Raw genomic sequence first — 13,014 nt, forward strand, 5'->3', positions numbered from 1 at the left:
AAGTCATTGTATCTTGTGCCATAGGCGGAGATAGCTGGAGAACTATTGAAATAACCGATGAGTTTTAAATAATTATGCAGTGTCAAATTCAATATTGCCCCCATCTCTTTGACTTATGTTATTTATAATCAAAATATTTGATGCTGTTCTTGAGAACAAATTATATATAGGCCTATATATATATATATATATATATATATATATATATATATATAGAGCACATATATATAAATATAATGTCATGATAATATATACATGTATTTATCTATTACTGTTTGTATGAGCATTTATAGTTTGCGCAGTAACAACTTGTCCCTGGCGCACAGCCATATGCCGCTTTATTATTGATACCGATACGCATAAACTTGAAATATATATGCATGCGTAAACAGCCTTGGCAGTTATGTAATGCGAAGTTTGCTGGAAAGCTCAGTGCAGCGCAGAGCCCCTTCGATTTGTTCCCATATAAAAGTGTATGCCATTTACACATTGTACAAATATAGCGCGCGAGTTATTTATAGTTGGCAAAATCAAGGCCCGTGCATACACTTTCCAGCCTTGCTGTGTGTACCTATTCATATAGAGAGGACATCACATTGTAATGTTGATTTCTTGTTCATTCGCTTTCAGTATGCTGTACTATAACGTAATAATATGCATATAATGCGCTGTTGTTATTACGCCTGGTTGTCAGTATAATACTGACCACAGTGTCATATAATTATCTATTTTGTGAAGCCATGCATATGAGATTGGTAGTACCCACACAATAAATATGTATGTACTGGGTATCAGATTTTCCAAATGTAATTAGATACACAAGCATTCGATTCTGATTTATTTGGTTATATTTCCATTATAATTTCTATTTTGCTTACATATGATAGAAATTATATCTCAGAGAATGCTGTGAATTATACATGAAACCTACTAATTTGGTAGCCTAATTAAATATTATATATATATATATATATATATATATATATATATATATATATATATATATATAAATATATAAATATATAAATATAAATTATGCAGTTCAGTTGCTATTTATTAAACAGAAGTAATATTAAAAATACCCAAAACTGAAGTTAACTTTAAAGTATATTGATTGGGATTTTAAGAATTGATATTGGGATCATTCAAATGAAGAGCGCAATTAATCTGAAAATCAGAAAATTTTAACAAGGCCTGTGTGGCTACTATATAAACATATTCCGATATAGTAGAGTGAGGAAATGAACAATAATAGATATATTCGGTTCACTGAAAACTGATAGTATCAAGTTTAACCCTTGCTTGTTTATTGTTTTGTGTCTATTCCTTTTGATATGCCAGAGCAGTGGTTAACAACCAGGGGACCGGGACCCACTAGGGGGCCTCAGCAAACTTCTAAAATAAATGTAAGATGTTTTAAAATGATTTAAACTAAGTTCAATTGAAATATGATAACTTTATTTGAATTCTGAAATTAGTTTAAATCATTATGTAGTCCTACAACATATAAACTGACAGTTCCTGAAACATCTGGAATCACAAAATGAATTGTGATAAATATGTTAATCTATTGACACTTCTAGATAATGGGGCTTTGAAAATTGTTTCGGACAATGGGGGGCCTCGCAGTCCAAACGGTTGAGAACCATTGTTTCAGAACACAACTCTTCACACAGGAAAATGAGCAACAAAAGTTTAAGTGAAAGGTGGTAAGTCTTGAGGTACCACATGAATTGGTCTACCTAAACCAGCCTATGGAAATCATAAATAAATGTTCTTTGGGATTGTGCCCTTCTTTAAATTCTAAATGAGGAACATTTTGTTTTATTCTTAATGTTTATAAATTTGACACAGGCCTACATAGCTCTTGGCTGTGGTTCTCAAAAATGTCATGCTCTGTTCTGATAGGGTTGCATATAGACAGGAAAAAGCAATAGAATGCAACTAACTATTTTATTATGTATAGTTGGGATCAGGGACAGATTATGACTTGCAAAGGCCCTGGGGCAGTTATCTCCAAGGGCTCCCCTCCAAACGTTGTTGATGAGGGGTGGGTGTGTTTTCGTTTTCATGCCCAATCTTTTTCATTGTTGATTGGTTTTTTTCGAGCTGGGGGACCGCCAATCTGAATCGTGCAACCTTAAAGCCCAGGGCCCCCCCTGGGCAATCAAGGGCCCCTTGGCACTGGTAATCTATCGCTGGTTAGGATAGCAAGTTAAATAAACATATATTTTTAACAGGGGGGAGAAAATGTGTCCCATATTTTTTGTTTTTGACATTAAAGGCTTAACTGTATTTTGGTGCAAATGTATCTACCAAACTCATCGATTAGTAGAAGCTAGATAAAGTAGGCCAAAGCTAACTTGGTTTCTTGGCTAAGTTTGTATCCTTGAATGCCATGAACAGTGCTATGCAAGGTGAAAGCAAAGTGACATAGAATACATTAAAAACATGTTCACTTGCAACGAGACATACCTGTAGTTTGTGGCAATCGCAATGCGTTTTGTGCGGTGAATTATTGATGGCTCAGCATAAATCTGGCTGAAATAATTTTGTAAGATTGACAAATGTTGTTACTATGTTGGGTCACCACTCTGCTCAATGTGAATTTTGGATCCTGAAGCAAAAGAAGTTGAGAACCACTTGTTTAGGCTGAACATTCGTCCTTTACAATGACTACAAATCACCAAAACAATGGAATAGTTTAGTGTTGTCCTGTAGTTGACTTTCACAGAAGTGGAAATTACTGCCTCTGGCTCTCTTTTCATTGAATTGAATGGGACATTTTTATTTAGGGATTCAAAATGTTGCCTCTGCTGCTTCTTTAGACATTTTCCTACACTTTGGATACATTTCTGCTGAATCACTCAAAGGAGAAAATCTCGGACATGTCAGGAATTCAAGTTCGCCCACAGGTCACATCAGATAATGCTGTAGAAAACTGGTGGCTTTATCTGTGCTTATTGATGGTAACAGATAATTGCACTGTCTTGTCACAGGTGTGGCATTGCAGCATTATCCATCACACGTGTCAATGCCTGTAATCCATATAAAGCATTAGGCAACAGTTATGTGTTTGATTTGATGCAATTGAGTGATTATGACCAGATATTCAGAGTGTAGAATTGTATGGTGAATGAAAGATAACTCCAGAACACTCACCTCTCCCAAACTCCCATGGACATATAAACACCCAGCAGCGAGGACAACGGTAAACACATTTAGGTTGGCTTGTATTTGGTCTGTTTCCATTACACTGCCATTGAGTCCGCTGCTCTGACAGTATTTTAGTTGTACATAAACTACGCTTGGGTTAATTCTAGATATGACCCTGTCTTTGTGGGTAAATATGAGCTGCTACTCAAGGTCCTTTAATCTAACAATACATTATGAGTTTTGTTGTACAAGCTTAGATCTAACAGTCAAAAAGATTACTACATAAAATAGAATTATATAAATGTTTATACAATGTGATTCTAATTCTGTATTGTTTGCTTCAACAACCAGCCCTCCATGTCCAGAACAGAACTAAAAAAGCTAAGATGTGGCTTTTTTGGAAAAATCTTGCACCCAATCATGTGCCAAAAGCCTGCCTTGTAGATGCAACCCTTTCATGTAAATATGAAACCAAATTGTGTTCCTCTCTGTTTTTATTTTTACAATGGTACTCAGAGGCGATACTTGAAGCTGATGGAGCATGGAGAGAGAAAGCAGTGGGCCATTTAATGCAACAGCTGTTCTCAACAGTGACAGAGTTATTACTGACTGAAAAAGCAGAATGAACTGTGGACATGTACAAAAATAGTTCAGTGTTTCTCAAAAACTAGTTCTGTTCTGATAGGGCAGCAGGAAAACAACAATGCTAAATGCACAAAATAATATGCAACTTACCATGTAATTGTGCATAGTTAAGATAACAAAATAAATCAATGTTTAAAAGGGAGAAAGCTCTTCCCATCTGGAGAACTCAGTTTTCTGTTCTGTCCCCCTTTAAGATTTCAATATACACACCCAATTTGTTATGACTGGCTAACATCTTTGAAGTGCCACCACCCCCTGCCAACACTCATGGGACTGTTTTTTCTAAGAATATAAGAATGAAAACGTGCAAGTGATTTACAAAATCCACTGAAAGCACTCAGTCCAGGTAATCATTAATAGTTACTGTATACACAGATGAGTCAAAACATTATAACCACTCACAGGTATAGCGAATAACGTTGATCATCTCCTAAGAAGCCCACTTGTCAAGGTCTGGGTAGATTAGATGGTAAGCAAACAATCAGTTGTCTCGTAATCAGTGTGTTGAATGCTGGAGAAATGGGCAGGGGTAAAGACTTCAGCGACTTTGACAGGGGCCAAATTGTTTTGGCCGGACTATTAGGTCAGAGAATCTCTGAATTGGTAAGGCTTGTGGGGTGCTCCCCGTCAGCAGTGGTCTTAAACCACAAACTGGTGATAGGGTGTTGGGTGCCAATGCTCATCGATATGCAAGGGCAACGAAGGCTATCCCGTCTAATCCAAACCGACAGAAGGTCTACTGTTGCACAAGTCACAGAACATTTCAATAATGGTTATGGTCACAACACACAGCACATCGCACCCTGCTGAGTATTGGCCATTCATGTTGACATCAATTTGACACTTGCCAACTACCTTAACATCGTTGCAGGCCATGTACACCCCTTCATGGCAATAGTATTCCTTGATGGCAGTGGCCTCTTTCAGCAGGTTAATGCGCACTGCCACACTGCACACATTGTTTGGGAATGGTTTGAGGAACATGATTAGGAGTTCAAGATTTTGCCCTGGCCTCCAAATTCCACAGATCTCAACTGAGCATCTGTGGGATGTGCTGGACCAACAAGTCTGGTCCACAACAGCTCCACCTCGCAACCTACTGTACTTGAAGTATCCGCTGCTAATGTCTTGGTGCCAGATACCACAGGACATTTTCAGGGGTCTTGTAGAGTCCATGCCTCAGCTGGACGGCACTTTTTTGTTAGCACGCAGAGGACCAACAGCATATTTGTATGTTTTTGCTCATCAGTGTCTCAATTTATGAGAAACACGCAATCAATCTTCTATGGTTGTTTCAAATGAAATAACTGAACAAAGTCAGCATACTGTTGCTCCCGAATACATACATTTTTTGGCACACAATATTGTGATACAATAATGCTATATAAAGCTGAAAATAGTCCAGAATAAAACAAGTTGTGAATGTAAAGTGTTAATAAATGTGTGTCTTGCTGTACTAGACTGTCGACCCAGGTGGTCGCCTCTTTAGTGTGGCCGCTTCAATACGCATCCCATGGGAAGTACGATATGTTCGCCTGTCGACCGGGGGAGTGGGTCACCCATGACTGTTTTGCTGCTTAAATACGGACAATGGATGGCAGCCACTAGTTCTAGATCACTGTCTTTCATTGCCCTCCATGCTAGGTGTTTTTCAATAAATAAATAATGTAAACTATATTTTTATTTCAATTAAATAGAGCAATTATGTATTTCTCTGGCAAGTAACTGTGTAATAAGCACAGTCTGCTCTGCATCGGAGTTCTGATCATGTTTTATTTTGCGATTAAAAACGGCTGACTATACAATTCCTTAAATATCAAAACAAACACAGACAGAAACAGTTGTATTATTGTTATTCAGCACATTACGGTTGTGTCCAATTTAGTTGGCAATTCTCCATCTTACAACATAAGTTTCTTGTAAAGTCTGAATCATTAGAGTTCTCAATAGAATCATTTGAGAAATGTGCCAAAAAAAAAAAAAAAAGATAATTCCACATTGACACATTCAGGAAATGTATTTAAATAGGCCACTCATTCCTAATGTTGGTATCTTCAGAAGTCTATGCAGAGATGCAGTATTTTTCACAACTAGGAACCTTACTTGACATCTTTTCATTGATTAAAAGCAAACTACAGTAACAATAGTACCACCTTCAGAGTTGAAGTACCTAAGCCACTCTGTCAGTTTACCACGTTAATTATGTATGTTGTGGAGGCGAGGCTATTCAAATGACACTGCACTGTGACATCACAAAGTAGCCCATTTCAAAATGAGTTGTTTTTGCAGAAAAGAAACAACAAATGCTCTTTTCAGACAGGAGATACATTTTTAGTTTTTAAGGACAATAAATTGGTTTGACATCCATTGTAAAAATCTGGGTCCTGAAGCAAAACCAGTTTTGGAGGTACTCTGTTCTAAGTGATACAGGCTGGAACCGCAGTTATGGTCTTGAGACATCTCCCTTTAGCTTTTAAACTGTAGCCATTGAAAACGTAAAATTTGGTATTTCATATAATATTCTGTAAGTATAAGAATAGGCTAATGCCTGATTAGATTAATTATGTAATTTACAACAGTAATGAATCAAATTACATTATAGATACAGTACATTCTTTGCTGATAGTGTAGTACCCAAATTCCAGGCAGCTGTTCCGAGGAGCACTCTAAACAAAACAGGACCTGGCAGTCCTGTTCTAATGTACACAGTAGTGTAATATCCTGTTTAACTTGTGGTTAAGACACCTTAGCCTCTTCTGTACCGTATGTATTCTGTACTGTACTTTACAAGGAGTGAAGAGACAGTCAGATCAATAGCAACACTCCTTGAGAGTCTTTTAAAGAAAGATACAGATCAAAAGGGATTAAAGTGTACATGGTGAGTGTGGAAAAAGAAAAGGGTGTTGTACTCAATGTGCTGGGGCAAGTGAAGGTCAGGCTGTGCAGAAGGGTGGTCGTTCAAAGGCACAGGGCCAGGTGGTTGTAAATCAAGTGCACACTACAAGACAGACGCTTGTCACCTTATGCACACTTGAAGACTCATAGGGCCCTATTTTAAGACTGCTGTGTCTTAAGCGCAGTGCTGTGCAATATACCAAATGCCCAAAGTCACTGGGTGTGGCCATGAAGATTTGGTATTTTCATGTAAGCATGTGCTAAGTCAAGGCGTAAGGGGGTTGGCGTAATCGTGCACGCAAAATGCAAAAGATATATATGCAGGGCTGGGCGATATATCGAATAAACACAATATAATCGCAATGATTTTGATATAAAATTAAACAATATAGTGAATATCATGATGAATTTAATGTGCTTTTCATTTGGCCATTAAGTTTCATAAAGAGCAGATCAGTAGACTAATTTCACGATCCTTTAGGGCTGCACAATTAATCAAAATAACATCAAGATGGTGAGTTGGTGTGATTATTAAACCACAAAATGCTGTGATTTAAATGCAAAGTCAACATTTATTTTCATCCAGTTACATTAATTTTGGCCAAGATCTTGTATTGCTGATGGGAGAGTCGAACCACTCAGTAAAGTCTTCTCCAACACACCCCTGAACCACTCTTTCACAATTTGAGCCAGATGAATCTTGGCATTGTCGTGCCCGTGCCGTCAGGGAAGAAAATAAATCCATTGATGGGATAACCTGGTCATTCAGTACATTCAGGTATTCAGCTGACTTAATTGTATTGCCACATAACGTTGGTGAGATTAGACCGGACCAATTGAAGCAACCCCAGATCATAACACTGCCTCCAGAGGCATGTACAGTGGGCACTATTCATGACGGGTGCATTGCTTCATGCGCTTCCCTTCTTATCCTGACGTGCCCATCGCTTTGGAATAAGGTAAATCTGGACTCATTCGACCACATGACATTTTTCCATTGCTTCACAGTCCAATCTTTATGCTCCCTAGCAAATTGAAGGTGTTTTTTTTTTTCATATAGCCTCACAAAGAAGTGGCTTTCTTGTGGCCACACAGCTGTTTAGTCCCAATTATGTAAGTTCTCGTCACATTGTGCGTGTGGAAATGCTCTTACTTTTCTATTTACCATAGCTGTGAGTTCTACTATCTCTGTTTTTACGATGTGACTTCAAGCATTTTAGTGTTCTCCGATTATGGTCATTCAAGATTCTTTTCCTACCATATTCCTTCCGCGAAGCTGACGGTTCACCACTATCCTTACACTTTGCTTGATGCAGGCCAATAATTTGCCTCTTCTTAAACACATTAACATCTTTTCCACGAACACGGGATACGTCTTCCAACAAAGTATTTTATGAAATGAGAAGCTACACACTGCATCAGTTAGGGTTAAAAGATTTGTTGCAAGCTGAAACATATTAATCACTGCAATAATGATCCAATCATAGGCCCTTAAGTATCTGCTTATTTAAATCCAAACGGCTACTAGGTCACACAGTAATAATTTAGTATTATGCAATTTTCAAAGGGTTCCAAAAATATGTGTTTTTGCACATAAAAATGTTGTAAACATTTATGAAGGTAAATAATACTTTTTATTAAGCAACTATATATAATTGTATATGGAATATAAATATATAAAAGTGCAGATCAATGAATTTGCTTAACTATCATTCTCATTTGTGTTAATTTAGTGAAAAACTGGGAATAATGCCTTCATTATTTTTAAATAATTTGTATTTAATGCCTTTAAAATATTGAATCTACTTTGCAACAATGGCCTATATTTCACAAAAATCTATTACACGTCAGTTACAAGACCATTCCTCCCTGACTGAAGCTACAATCCCAAAATTTGTTCTCACACAAATAGCAACTGTAGAGTTTATTCATTACAACGCGTCAACAAACAACATGTAGTAAAGACTTGCGGCCATTTTTGCATTGATTTTGCTCTGAATGGGGAAAAACATTGATGATATTGTATTTTATTATTTTTATTATTATTATTATTGGCCCCTTTTTGCTCTTGCATTGCTCACCTCTCACACCCTCTTGTTTTTCATTGGCTGTTGGTAATTGCTGCTCTGTTACTCACCCAAAATCTCTTTTGCATGGTAAGATTGTGTAGGAGGCTCTCATTCAAAGCTGAGCAGAAACAGAACAGTCTTTTAGAGTTGCATTCGCTGGTGTAGTTTTACGTTCAAGGAACATTTCAGGCAAAACTCGTATAACTTTCTTCTGCGGAATACAAACAGTATTTTTAAGGATATATGATGCATGTTTGTCCATACAATGCAATGGGGTCCAAAACTTATAAGCTTTTTTTATCACTGTTAGTCTTGGCGTCTGCAGTCTCCTTGATGCATTTTTAAGCTTGATTACACTTTCTAGTGCTTGACACATGTACAGAGTGCATGTACAACACGTAATTGGATTACCATTGTGCTGCTTTTGTCCTTTTTGGAGCTTGAATGTTTTGGACCCCAATGATTTAGAGTGTATAGACAAAAACACATCATACATCCTTTAAAATGTATTTGTTTGTGTTCCGCAGAAGAAAGAAATTCACACAAGTTTAAGACGTCTTAAGGGTGAATAAATGATGAGAGAATTATCATTTTTGGGCGAACTATTCCTTTAATTGGTGGACCAGACACACCAGCGTCCTGCGTCAAAGCTGAACATTCATTATTGTGCATTTGTGCACATCTAGGAAACTGCCATCATCTCTGTACAGTTGGCTTCCATTAGTAACTCCCAATTTCAATCTAACATGTTTTGTTGCGTAATAATACAGAATGAAAAGACATTTGTTTGTTTTTATCTCCATATCAGCTGTCATAGCTCAAACATAGTGTGTGCAGTGTTTATGTCTCAGCTTCACCCTGTAAATCTCACACTGCTAAACATGGACATGGTTCCCTTCTTTAAACTCTTGACTAATGTCCCAAAGCATTTCATCTCTCTTTCTCAACCTTTCTCTCTTGACACATGCCAGATAGGCCAAAGGCTGGCATAGTTTCCATACAGAAGCGTAAAACAGTGCTGGTTCCAATTGCAGCTTTGAGTGGGGGAGCCAGAGAGGGAGGTGGAATTCTCACGACAGAATCCTGCGTTTTAATGCGGCATAAGCGACATTGACAATTGAAAACAGTGTTCTGTCGCCACCAACGCTCCTAATCTCCCAACACATCTCCTGAACATCTCGTTGGCTGTGGCTCATTTCAAGGCATTCCTGTTTAAGACCTTGCTAACAAATTATGGAATGAAGGTGAACTAGTTTTTTTTTTTCAAGTTTCCCTAACGCAACATCTACATAATTACGAAAACACACTTCAACACAGCAAAGCAAGAATGTGTAACTTTGGGATTTCCCTCTGTAATCTTAATGTAACTGCAAAATACATGGGTCAGATTTTGGTTCCCTTGTTGCTGATGAGAAAAGCTGTGGTAAAAATAATAGAAATGCCAGACCAGCTTGTTTAGAGGTGTAGTCAGAGCCTAGAAATATCTGTTGCATGCCTCTCCTTTCCATAGGCTATTGTCAGGAAAACAACAGCTCCTTGGTCATGAACATGACCTCCTACACAGGAGCTGGGCCATTGCAACAGACCTGCAGCTGTTCAGACCAATGAAAAACAGTTTTGTTTCTGACGCTCTCCCTCTGGCCAAAAATAATACTGTAAATACATTGTTGTCTGTATTTAGTTTATTAAATTGCCTCAGTGTATATGCACACAAAGGTTGTCTTGTCTCACAAGTTGAATATCAATAAGCAGTTTAAACCCTGTTTTTGCTACTGTTTGCATTTGCGTAACTCTTCCCATGTAACTGTATCACTTCGAAAGCACCCCAGTGAGGTCCCTTTGGAGGGAAGGTCACTGTTGGTTTGAGCGTTCTGCAGAGGTCAAAGGGCATCAGTTAGGGTTAAAAGAATTGTTGCCACAATACTTGGCTACAATGGCAATGGTTTGGATAAAATGATGGTTCCTCTAATAAAAAAATTAAATAAAAAGAATTAGCCATTTCATAGCAAATATATAATTATCAAGATATCGAATATCCTTAATAGGCTGAAAAATATTGAGACATAATTTGTAATTCTAGACTTTGAACATGCACTTTGATAGCACCTGCTAGTGGAACCTCCAAACTGCAAACAGACTAAGTTTCAGACTTTGCGCTGAAAATAGACGTGGTTCTCAGATATCTAAAGCACAATGGCCTATTTTTCACAAAAATCTATTACACGGCAGTTACAAGACCATTCCTCCCTGACTGAAGCTACAATCCCGAAATTGATTCTCTCACAAACTCACACAAATAGCAACTGTAGAGTTTATTCATTACAACATGTCAACAAACAACATCTATAAAAGACTTGTGGTCGTTTTTGCATTGATTTTGCACAGAATGGAGAAAACATTAGATAAAGAGCCGAAGAATATTGACAATATTTATTATCTTTACATTATTACAGTGCCTGATTGGAAATATGTGGAAGCCAACCCTTTGTTACCCATCATGCACCTTTCAAACAAAGCCATAGGAAAAAAAAAACAGCATATAATTCATCACAAAAGCACACTTAGAAGCAAGTCTTATATACAGCAGATCTTAAAGGGGATGCGTGTCATATTTTGTATGTTGAGAAAATCAACTTCTGAAAGTATAATTACTGGCTCTGCAGGTGCTTTTAACATTGCTCTGTTTATGAGTTCGAGGCAGGACTATCTGTTAGTCTGACCAATGGGAGATGGGCAGAATGTTTGGGGAACCTGTTTGAAAACGGTCATTATTTTTGTAGTTCCGTTTGGTGCCGCTAGTGGCGTAGAAATTATGCACTTCACCTTTAAGGTCAGAAACATTCTTTGTACGCATATGAGAGTGCTTGGCCAGTGCATGTCCAATTCGCGGTCCGGTTGAACATGCATAACATGCACTGTTGTACTCAGGGCGAAATGGAGTTACCTAAAGAAAATAATGCTTACCAACTATCAGCTATTTATTTATGCATTTATTTATTTATTAGTATAATGTCAAATCCTCTAATGTTCATCTAAATTTCACATATTCCATATTTCAGAAATCTGATCATATTTCATCTGCACATGATCTAAAGCATGCTTGAGGATTATTCTGACATAATGCAATACTCATTTCTTGTAACTAATATCTCACTTCCTCTTATCTCAACCCCTAAATTTAGTTCTTTTTGCATTGTTTATCTGCTAGTGATCCATTGTCTGCTGTTAACCTTGATATGTGTATGTTCCACAGAACATGTACTGTCATCAATTGAAATAGGGCTCGGTAGGCTTCTGCTTGTGAACTAGACACAAAAAGATTTTTGCGCAGCACATGTTAGTCAAGGTCTTTCTCAGTGAGTAAATTAATCATGGTATAATCATGGTATAATCTCTTAAAATGTAGATGCCCCTTTGACCTTTATCAAGTCTACTTTATGGAGCATAATACAGAATATAGACTGCTTGAGGAATGATATTTCTGTGCCTCTTTGAATGGCCACAAGGGGGAGACAAACAGTCTTGTCTGTATTTCTATCCTTAAAGCACAAGAGTTTGTTAACATGTCTATAGCTTAATCTTGCAGCTATTGCTGTATCACACAAGCAAGTAAATAAATATTGGGAGGGGATAAAATGTAAAAATGTAAGAATATGTCAATGAGAAACCCATTCAGCCTGACTGTCTGTCTGTCTGCCTGCCTGTCACTAATCTGAATATTTATTTTACATTATCTACATTTGACTGTTCACTGTTCCCATAGCCCTAAAAGAGAAAAAGTAAAGCACCTGAGTGCAGCTCAAAAGTGTGACATTCATGTTATCCTCATGTGAGACCTGGAGACCACATCTAGTCAAACCACAATGTGGTGTATCTGCAGAATGAAAACTTCACTGACCTCACAAGCTCACCATTTGTAGCAGTTACAGTATATCATTTGATTATGGGAAACTTCCCTAAACAGTAATCCAAATATATCGGTCTGACATCATATGAACTGTGAGTGTGTGTGTGTATACACACGTCCATATGAGTGATTTGCTGACTCAATCTAAACCAGTGATTCACCACACTCCTCCAGACTCATTACATTCAGAAGTAGACTCGGATAAGATTGAAGAGAAATCACGAAAAGGGATCTGGGACAATGATGGTCCCTTGTTCCTTTCTCACGGAAGCTTGCAGGGTTAGGGTAATTTAGGGGAAGTAGAGGAGGTAATAGACAGAAGAGGAGAAGTTGTGGACACTG

General features: G+C 37.6%; 1 protein-coding gene across 1 annotated transcript in view; it reads left to right on the plus strand.

The window, feature by feature from the left end:
* tfeb (transcription factor EB) overlaps positions 1–13,014 on the plus strand; it is a 54,008-nt gene that overhangs the window by 390 nt on the left and 40,604 nt on the right. The window lies entirely within an intron of this gene.

This window comes from Xyrauchen texanus, chromosome 32 (assembly GCF_025860055.1).
Source record: "Xyrauchen texanus isolate HMW12.3.18 chromosome 32, RBS_HiC_50CHRs, whole genome shotgun sequence".
In the NCBI taxonomy this organism is placed as follows: Eukaryota; Metazoa; Chordata; class Actinopteri; order Cypriniformes; family Catostomidae; genus Xyrauchen; species Xyrauchen texanus.